The 10,925-nt window shown below is 37.8% G+C and overlaps 1 protein-coding gene across 2 annotated transcripts in view; it reads left to right on the top strand.

Annotated features, from left to right (window-relative positions):
• Positions 1–5,095: 5,095 nt before the first annotated feature.
• Positions 5,096–10,925, top strand: part of LOC106093160 (protein phosphatase inhibitor 2) — a 48,008-nt gene continuing 42,178 nt past the window's right edge. Inside the window, exon 1 of one of the 2 annotated variants that reach the window (XM_059360169.1) lies at positions 5,096–5,425. The gene's annotated coding sequence lies outside the window, so the exon portion shown is untranslated. Of the gene's footprint in view, positions 5,426–6,416; positions 6,555–10,925 lie in introns of those variants that run through there. The other variant, XM_059360175.1, reaches the window with a different exon arrangement.

Raw genomic sequence — 10,925 nt, 5'->3', positions numbered from 1 at the left:
TTCAATCTACGGGATTTGCCAGTCTAATGGGCGGTACCTCTTAATTGTACCATGTATTCATCATGTATAATTAAAGGTGGATGTACATACTTCAAGCACTTATGCGTACTTAAGAAATCAGATGCGCCAACAAACGTTCTTTGGGTTACATGTCATGCGTCTTTTGTTTCACACGGATTTCTAAAAATCAAATTATTTATATCATTTTCAAAGTTAATTTCAATGGAAATGGTGAATAATTTACGGATTGCAAAACAATTTTTGAACAGAAATATATTTAGCTCATATGTTTTGCGCCCTGAAACCCGTTCAAAGTTATGAGTTGGTTAACTTATTCCATCAGATGCATGTGTAGTGTAACTCACAAACAACACCTATTTTAATTTTTTTGGACATGCACGCATAAGTACGCAATAGCGCTGCGCGACGTGCCTTGCATGACAGAACTACCAGGTAGTGTAACGTTGACAGCTGAGTACAAATTTTTCTCGCGAAATACACTATCTGTCAACGTGTTTTGGTTGTGTGTGTATTTTAGTTAAGAACGATACATATACAAACAACGGAAAATGGCGCGAACTAGTAACATACACAAAATGAGAGTTGCACTAATCACTGATTTTGACAGATAGTGAACTCAATATTTTATTGTTGTGCAACTGTCACTACCTGTAAATGCATATATCTTGGTACCTTGATTGGCAAATGCCGTAAATGCAAATGCCAAGGCCAAGATAGAATGAGTTGAGCTTTGGTTTTGAGCGCCGCGTTCCAAAAATGCAACTCAGCACACAAATTCCACAAAAGCAACGCCAAAAACATGGTTGAATTAAGAAGGTTGGCTGACTTGTCCAGCTGATGGAATTGTCCAATTCTAGAGATGTTTCCAAATCCCACTAGAACATCAAAAGTGTGGATTTAAATTTTTTTCACATATTGTTCTTTTGTTCACATGTTAATTGTTTTACTTTATAATTAACACGTTTTTAATCATAAATCATTTTATCCTGTTGCTGCTACACATGAAAATACAAATAAAAACAAGAATGTCAATTAGGAAGTGTCCAGCAATTTGACAGCCTAGTGGGAATTCGCGCCACCATCATATGAAACCGATCATCATTCGGTGTTGCCATACTTGAAGTAGTGTTTCTGGTCGTCAAAGTTAAAAATTGTTTAACTTTTTGCGAGTTACTTTTTAATATCAGTTTGCAGAATTGCATCTATGCGACGCTTCTCAACGCCTTTAGAGATAGGTTTTGTTTTAAAACGTATCTTCTTCAAATGTGTTTTATATTTGTATTTTTATCATTATAACAATGGTTTGTTGATTATATGTTGAATATCGGATCAAATAAAACATCGTTTTAAGATTCTAGAAAAAAATTACATCTGTTTTAACAAGAATTTGACAAAATCAAAACAAAAATAAAAAAATTTTACTCAGCTGTTAGCATCTACAATTAAGAGCATATCAACAAAAATCTACCCCCAGTGAAATTGCTTTGATTGGCAAATGCCATAACTTAAAATGTCATCCTGGTTTTGGGATATAAACTTTGTTTTACAACTTTGTAGTGTACATACTCAGCGCCACCTTTATGTCACTAATATGATGCCAGCGACCCCTGCTGCCTTTGTTTGGCCCCCATAAGGGAGAGAGAGAGAGATAACCAGCTAACACCAACCTTTCATAATGGCTGTCCCATATATTTTGTTGGTGCCGGCTGGAAGACCGACTTTATGATGAAGGTCAACCAAAGCGAAGCTGGCTAAAACCGACAAAATGAAGCGTTCTTTTTTGGTTTGGCCTCGGCAGCGAAAATGAGGTGGAACACAACACAACCCAGGAAAAAGATAAAACGAACATCAAGGGTTTAAAGTAGTTTTTTTTATTAGACTTGTGTGGTTGTGGTTGATGTACAAAAAGAAAAAGGTTTAAGATTGAGTGCAAATTTTAAAGATACGGTGAAGAATCATAAATAATTACAAAGCCTAAAGTGATAAAGCAAAATAAACAAAGCTTGACAAATAAATAAAGAAATATACATTGAAAAAAGGAAAAATTATTTAAAATCTAAAATGAGAGAGAAGTCATGCAAAAAAAAACTGAAACTAAATAAAAAAAAACAGAAAACTGTTAAAATCTGAAAGAGGAGAAAATTTGCTAAGAAAAAAAGAAACAAAAAAGGAAATTTGTAAGGCAAATAGAGGTGAAGCCAAAGGCTACTAAATAAAATTTAATCTATAAAGACAATCCCAAAAACTGAAATCACACAAAAACCAAACGGCGAAACATAAGCTTCTCCACCTCCGTTGTCCATCGTGGGAACATCCGGGTGACATCACAGGCACTGGTCAGCCGACAGTGCGCCAGGTACCCCTTTCTTCTTGAATACATTTACGGGACACATACGAGACTCCTACGGACGGACAGGACTTGCGGACAGTATAAACAGGACAGGACTTGCGGACGAATAAAAGAAAAAAAGAAATAATTTATTAATAAAGCGGCTAGGCAGGCAAATGCCATATACTTACCTTTATTTTTTTTTTTGTAACGACGAAATAGGCGTCATCCTCAGCTGTTAAGGTGAGCTTAACCTAGGGCCAGGGGAGTAGCAGTTCTAGCTTTTGGGCGAAAAGGAGCCCCTACTTTGCGAACTTAGGCCTTTGGAGAAAGAAATATAAACATATAAAAAAGAAAGAAAATACTTTTATTTACGGGAAACACGATACAGACAGATTACACACACTTGCCACAACTAGACGGACGGACAGACAAGAGGGAAGGCGTTGACACCGATCAGCCGCTCCAGCACTGACGCCGGCGAAAATACCTGTTGCCAAAAGGAAAAACCAATACTCCAGGAAAACCGGCTGGACCTGCATAGAAAGAAGAGAAAGTTTATTAATATTATTTTCTTTGAAGTTTTTATAATGAATTAAGATTAAAATTATTAGAATTTTAAGTGGCTGTTGTCACGATCATTCCTGTTTTGTTAGTTTTTTATCTTCTTCTACTCGCCATTGGAATTTAGCTATGAATTTTGCATTATTCGAATAAATACTCACCATTTTTATAACGTTGAAATAAAAATCATCTTCGGCTAGTTTCTCTTTCCACAATAGGGGAGTAGTTGTTAAGGTAGGAAAGGGGTAGTGCACCTTGCTGTAGAGGGGGATGAGTGGAACGATTCTGTGGTATCCAAAACGCTTGGACATCGGATACCATGGTTAGGGTGGGCCGTCCAGAGCACTGAAGAGTATCTGAGTGCCCACTAAAGAGCGGATCAAGGCGGCGGTAAGTGCGAGCGTGAAAAATTTCAATGTAGCTACCTTAATGAGTGTGCGTCCCTGTTTTTCCGTTCCATCCAGAGCTGAGCCACAGCCGGTGCTTTAAACGCCAACAGTCAGCGCCCGCCAGCACATTGTGTCCACCTTCTCCGTCGAAACAGCCCGGATCCTCCGGGGTCCACGACAACTTATCTAATTTGAATGTGTATTATATTTCTATTTTCATCTTTAAATCCGGATTTAATGTCTCGATCATCTGTTTTCCCTTTATAAAATCAGCTGACGCCTTAAATCCCGATTTAAGGAATAGTTTAAACGGGGTTTAACACTATTTTGGTGCTTATGTGAGAAATATGGGATCTAGTAAAAGGTTGTTTTAAATTTTAGAAAACAACACAGCTGCCCTAACAAGCATTTAACATTCTGAGTTATTGAAAAATCATAACAAAAACGACAAAATTGTACTCAGCTGTTCGCATATCCTCGCCTTAAAAGTGTATTTAAAATTGGTGTATATTAAATATGTTACAATAAAATGTGACCAATAGTATACTGTAAACTGTGAACATAGGGCATCAACAAGCATTATAAGTGCATCCAAGATAAATTCATTTACAGGTAGTGTACCGCAAACAGTGGCGCGGAGTACTCCATCTGTCAATGAGTGTGCATTGCAGTGAAGAGCCATAACACACACAAAAAAATAATAATGGCGTGAACTAGTAGCATACTCAAAATCAGAGTTGCACCAAACACCGATTTTGACAGATAGTGTCCTAGGTTGTTTTGTTGTTGGCCAACTGCTCCTACCTGCAAATGAATTTATCTGAAAATACATTTACCTTGGCTACTAAATCCGGATTTATAGCCTTTTCGAGATTTAATTGCTAAATCTAGTGTTTTTTGTTTGCAGGTTTCACCATACAAAAATAAATCCAAATTTTACAGGATGTATTTTTAAATCACAAATAAACCCGATTTCACGACTGAATAATTGGTAAAAGTACCAAAATATGCAACTGTTTTCAAGAATTGTGTATAGATATGTGTGTTATGCATATTCATGTATATGCATGTACGCTTGTGTATGTGATCTTAATCCCCAAAAACGCATTGTAAACGGACAGGATTTGTTTTGGATATAGTTAAATCCAGAACAGTAACATTTCAATGTAAACGTGCTATTGAGTGCACCTTGCGCGTAGCGACATTTCGCAATTATTCGCTATTAGCTCATAGAATTCAGTGCCATTTCTGCGGAATGTGTTCGTATTTTCTTCGACACAATTTTTTATAATGCGTCGTGACGGTTGTTCGGACGTAAAGTCAAACTCAATAATGTGCTACTATTAGCCTAGTACTGAGTGGCTCGCGTGCTGTTGTCGAGACAGGCAAAATATTGGGTTGCCCAAAAAGTAATTGCGGATTTTTTAAAAGAAAGTAAATGCATTTTTAATAAAACTTAGAATGAACTTTAATCAAATATACTTTTTTACACTCTTTTTCTAGAGCAAGCTAAAAGTAACAGCTGATAACTGACAGAAGAAAGAATGCAATTACAGAGTCACAAGCTGTGAAAAAATTTCTCAACGCCGACTATATGAAAAATCCGCAGCTACTTTTTGGGCAACCCAATAAATTAGTTTTTGACTACCGTTATTAGTGTACTCTGTCATTGACAATTGTTCCCGTTTGCCATTAGGTCGAGCTGCCAATCCCAAATTTTTTTCCAGTGTATATGTAAAATGCAACCCTAGGGGGCGAAAATCTAAATGTCAGAAAAACAAAACAAATACTTTCCCAATTAGAATTTACAGTGAGAAGAATACAGGAGGAATTGCTTCAATTCGTAAAGTAAAAATAAGCATTATATTTTTAGAAGCATTTAGCGAACGCTTTCAAAGCGCGGTAGATAAGCAATGGTTTGATGTTAACACCCTTGCGACATAGCAAAATAAAAAAATAAATATCAACTCGTGCTTGTTGAAAATCAAAACATTGTGTTGTGAAAGGTACTTTGAAAAAAAGTCAAAGATAGTGCAACTAAAAGTCAAGCATTGAAATATTTGGGTGAAAAAAACTTGAAATTCCCAATTAAAGTAAAGAACATAATAATTCTATCATTCGGGTAAGTAAATTTATTAAAATAACCCTTGTGATTCTCTTATTCATGCATCACGGGTCGTAGATTTGTAAATGTCATCAATCAATAATAGAACTGGCGATGTTGCATTTTTATCGATTACGAAATATAAATTTACTATTTGCACGCTTTTCTCCCCCCTGTCCATTGTTTCTCTGCCGTTTACTGATACATTTCGGTCGGGTGTGCTACTGCATTGCGGTGTCAGGTGTCTGCGTCCAGCCCTTCCATGAATTGGCAAATTAATATTGTATTTTGATTACATCCTCTCCCGTTTGCCTGTCATAGCCATTCGGTTCGTTGTTTATATTGTTGATTTCCATTAATCCACTTAATGACCATTTTAAAGAATATTACACTTGTTCACTTTCTTTTCTTTGTGTGTCTACTTCGGTCCACTTTTTGAGATTTCGCTGCATTGTGCTACTGCTCTTATATCTATCAGTGGCGAAACAATTGTTTTCCGCTTTTTTCCTCGGCATTATTTGACTTGCAACAGAATTTGGACGTTGCTGCATTTGTTTGAAGGTCAAGTGTACTCACTGGGAACTTGTGTAATAAACATGGTTTGCAGTTAGGTATGTTATGGCGAGTGTTTGGTTTGGTTAATGGAGCTACTACGCTATGATTTCAACACTCAGAGTACTATATGAAAAGTATAACCTTTTTTTAATTCTCGCCCTTTTTATCCCAATATTAAATGAAAATTTAGCACGAAAATGAATATTTGATTGTAAGGTAATAGGGAGGTATGCCGTGACATGATGAGCTTATTTACCTTTAAGTGATTTTCACATATATCTGCTATTATTGAATCGATTAATTCGATGCAGGGGATCATATATATTTAACAAGTCTATACATCAATGTCACATGTGTTTTCATTATTTTTTTTTTTGCGTTTCATATTTAACTTCTAAGTGTCAAGATTTCGTTTCCGATATGACCTTTCCATCGAAGACAAGCCTAATTTGTGTAAACTAGAACAAATGTATTGTACTTTCAAAATCTGACAAAACGTTTCGATATGTGTTCCTGCACTCCATGTTTTCATCAGAGTTTTGGTCTTCCCGTTTTTCGTCTTTTCCGCTGCTTGTAACATAACCTAGTCAAGGTAATGTTGCATTTTTAAACTCTTATTATTGCATATATTTAAAAGTATTTTTTTTTGATAGCTCAGTAGGAAATGTGGTAATTCAGTACTTCATCTATATGCTTATTTTTGTAGCGTTAACCCATCGCTCTCGATCATGAAGTTCCAACCTGACTTCTCTGGGCGGTGCTTGCCTATACACTAGAAGGATCTTTATCTCCTGATGGAATAGCATTCTGGCATGTCCGAATCTTATTTCACCCCGTATTCGAAATTAGACCGACCGGTTGTTGTTGTAGCATGTTGTGTGTTTTATCTTTCTTCTGCTTGATTCTGTTGAGTGTCAAGAACCAGGAACTTTGCGATTAAAGTGGGGTGCGTCCACAGGGTTCTGCGTCTGAGACGAGTGGGTCTGACTGGGCAGGTGACGTGTATCGTGTGATCCCTGGTCACAATCAGGACATACATCCTGCACGTTGGCATCAATCCTTGCCCAGTAGGAAATGAGGCGGCTGTATCTGTCGGATCGTAATTGAGCCAGATCTACTCTGGTTTGCCGGGGAAGGTCAATTTCTTCAGGTGCAATAGGAGGCGGTCGTTTTCCCAATACCACATTCACCCGGCAGCTATTTACCTCATCTGCTATCGTATCTGCATGAGTTTTGTCTAGACCCGCTTGATATGGCGCTTGATCTATAGGTTCTCTCTTGTAGCGCTGAACCTCACGCTCTAGATCATGTAGATCCACCTTAAGGCTTCTGGGCGGTGAATACCTATCCACAAAATTATGACTTGGATGGTCTCTGCGATAACAGTCCAGAAGGCATTGCTAATACAGCATGTAGTTATGTCTCCGTATGGTTAGGGTCTTTGTCTGCTGATGAAGGTCATCCATATGAGAACCGGACCGGTCATTCGACGTTGTTTCTAATTCCGACTTACAAATTCCAGCAGCGTGCGGTGGGATAATTATGAGTACCTCACACGCTGGAGCTCCTCAAACATGACCTCCGATCTGTGTGTTGTTCATCGCTGTCACGAGAAGCTTAGCTGCGAGCTACCGGGCGCAATTGCGGCTTTGGAAAATCAGCGATATCCAGTGGAGACTCTCTGTGTGAGGCCGGGCGGTACTGGCTCTTGCTAAAATACTGAGTGCTTATGATGCTCGATATGCCAAGGCGTGTTATTAACACCTTTAAATAACCAATGACCATCATGTTCCCGCGGCGATGGCTTTGATTAGCTTCCACATGAAAATTTGGCTACAGCAACAAAGGATGTTAAAAGAGTGGAACCAAATAGTTTGGGATAGTTGATGGCCGATCGATTCTCACATTCAAAGGACTGGCCCTAATAGAAAAGTCCATCGTCGAATTGGACAGGCGCTGTGTGGACAAAATGAAGTGGGGAACAACATTTTTTTAACGATTATTGTTTTACACGAGCTTTGTGTGACGGCGTCGGCGTACGTCTATGGTCTACGATCAAAATCTTTTCGTTCTTTGTTCCAAAGCAGCTTTGAAATTTTTTTTCGCGATGATGAACACAATGGATCACGTCTGCCCTTACCATTACTTACGCTCGGTTAAGTAAACACGATCATTTATGGAGTTTATGAATTGCCCAGTTGCCCAGTTTTTCTCATCGGAGAAAATTTCCGGAAATTCATAATGTTCGTGCAAGACCAACAACTGCTGCTTCGAGACATTGTTTTCGTATTTCAATATATATGTGTACTAGCATCCCGGTGGTCCGCTTCACTGGCCCGTTTTTGATACCTGATTTTTAGTGTAGGACTTCCAAACACTCACTTTAAAAGATTGTGAAGTTTTGTAATCATTTGGTATAAAAGAAAGTACAAAATAGTACCAAGAATAGCAAAACATTAGAAAAATCGTTAAGTCGCCCAATATATATTGTCAAGTTTTAAATAAATCCCAATTTTGAGCGCTTTGACTCAACTTGTAAAGAAAGAACAAATTTGAATGTTTTAGTACCTAAATTCACGAAGTAAAAACAAATCTTCTAAGCGCACACTATTTACGGTCAAGGTGTAACCGTATCCTTATATTGAGTGCATTAGCTCATTTCGTAAAGAAAGTACCATTTTGTACGTTTTAGTACCAAATGTACGATTTTAAATAATATTCTGGTCAACCAAAATTTATAGTCAAAGTGTACCTGTGTTGCAATTTTGAGAGCTTTTGTTAACTTCAATAAGAAAGTACCATTTTGAACGTTTGAGTATTTAAAAATACAAATAAAAAATATCTTCTAGTTGCCCAATATATTGTTTCAACGTACAAATTACACCACAATTAGAAGGTTTTCTTCCACATGTCGCATTTTTGTCAAGATTGCGATAATGTTAGTCAAATTGCTTAATTTTAGCAGTCCTCGGTTGCTGTTGGCAAAGATAATTTATTTTGTACGAATTTTGGTGGATCATTTATTCGCCCATTATATATATCCTAGTAACAAAAATTTCAAACCTCTAGCTCCTTCTGTAAAAAAAGTACAAAATGGTACCAAAATGTACGTGTTGTGAATAGATGATTTAGTTACTCATAATATTTTTCTTAGTTATACGAATTGCAAATGCAAATTTTGCCCATGAACATTCTACTAAAGAACAGGGGCAAACTTCATGCCAAATTTCACATCTCTAGCTCCATCTGTAAAGAAAGTACCAAACAGTACCAACTGCGGTACTAAATGTACGTTTTCTCTCGTTACCAGTACTATTTTTTCATTTATTCATCATGCTTTTGCACCAGATGTCTATTGTGTCAAATTTCAAAATTCTACCTCTACTTTTTTTAGTACCTTAATGTACAAATATCCAAAAACTCTTATGGTCAATAGTCTATTTAGGTTGCCATAGTGTACCATAGTTCCAAAATTGAAAGTTCTAGTTCAATTAACATAGAAAGTACCAATTGCGGTAATAAACGTACTATTTCTCCTCTCCAGTACGATTTTCCAAACCTTATTTTTCTCTTTCATTTAAGCCCAAGAACATAATTCTAATCCTTTCTGTTCGCGCTGGACAAATATGAGCCATTTCGTACTATTTAGTATCTAAACGTACGAATATCACCAAATCCAGCCTTATCCCGTGCCTATAACACAAGACTCCTTTACGTCGCCAGGCCCTAATGATGTATCACCGGTTGAATTACAAGCTGTGTCTGATAGACTGGTTCCCTGGCTAAGGGAGATATACTCTGCTTGTATCAGAATGTCATATATACCTGTGGGATGGAGGGACACGAAGGTCAGGAAAACTACCACAGGAAGGCGAAAGATTTTCGTCCTATTAGTCTGTTAGCCTTTATGCTGAAGACTCTTGAGAGATTAATAGAAACATATCTTAGGACAACGATCCCTGGAGATCGCCTGTCGCGGCAGCTGCATGCACAAAGTAAAGGCAAATCCACGGAAACAGCCCTTCTCGACCTACATTCGGCTACATTGAGGGTTCTCTCGCTGTCAAGGAATATACAATGGTAGCATTTCTTGACATTGAAGGTGCTTTGAACTCTCACAAGAAAGTTTATTAATAACTTACTAACTAAAAGATGCATTACGGCAGGCTTGGGATCTGTGGATCTAAAAATTTCGTGCAAAATTTCCTGACTTTAGCTTTACTGGGTTACCAAATTTTCTCCCCGACTGAATTACATCCATTCACTTAGTTCTCTCGCCATTCTGGCGTTCTGCAGTGATTTGAATTGTTTGACTGGACGTTTCTCTTTTGTAAACCCTCTCCCTTTTCGTCTGAATTCCCTACTTTTTTGCCAGTCAACGCCAAAGCCGAATATCAATAGCGAGAAGATTGTACGTACTGTATTGACCCGATGGACTCCTTCATCGGCGAAGGCTGCCGCTTCAGTGTACAACACGCTGTTACAACAACAACTTAATTTGCTTGAAAATAGCAATTACCTCATATTATTATTGACAACGCCGCAGTTCGTCAAAATCTATTTGCAAAACAAAGAATGGGATGTGTTGGCTTACCCGCTCGATAGCTCAGAACTTGCTCTTTCCAAAAATCATTTGTTTCGATCGATAAATAAATACTCTTCACATAAGAACAGGTTATTCGAATGTTGCTCATTTCATACATTACCTTGAAACCGAGGCAGTACTTTTAACACGGAATCAGATGGACAATACTTTGAATCATGTACCATTACACAGGTTGCGGATAGTGAAAAGCTTCGTATTTATGATGGATGGCTGCAAATATGGCCGCGGGCAGTCAGCGACTACGCGAGGAGTGTCTCAGTGAAGGGTCAGGAGGTGGCACTGACTCTTACATAAATACTGAGTGCCAATGATACTCAAAATGACAAAATCTTGAAGCAAGCGGCTCGCGACATAGAG

Source organism: Stomoxys calcitrans, chromosome 1 (genome assembly GCF_963082655.1).
Source record: "Stomoxys calcitrans chromosome 1, idStoCalc2.1, whole genome shotgun sequence".
NCBI lineage: Eukaryota > Metazoa > Arthropoda > Insecta > Diptera > Muscidae > Stomoxys > Stomoxys calcitrans.
The sequence above is the reverse complement of the archived record's forward strand: the minus strand, read 5'-3'. Positions and strand labels throughout refer to the sequence as shown.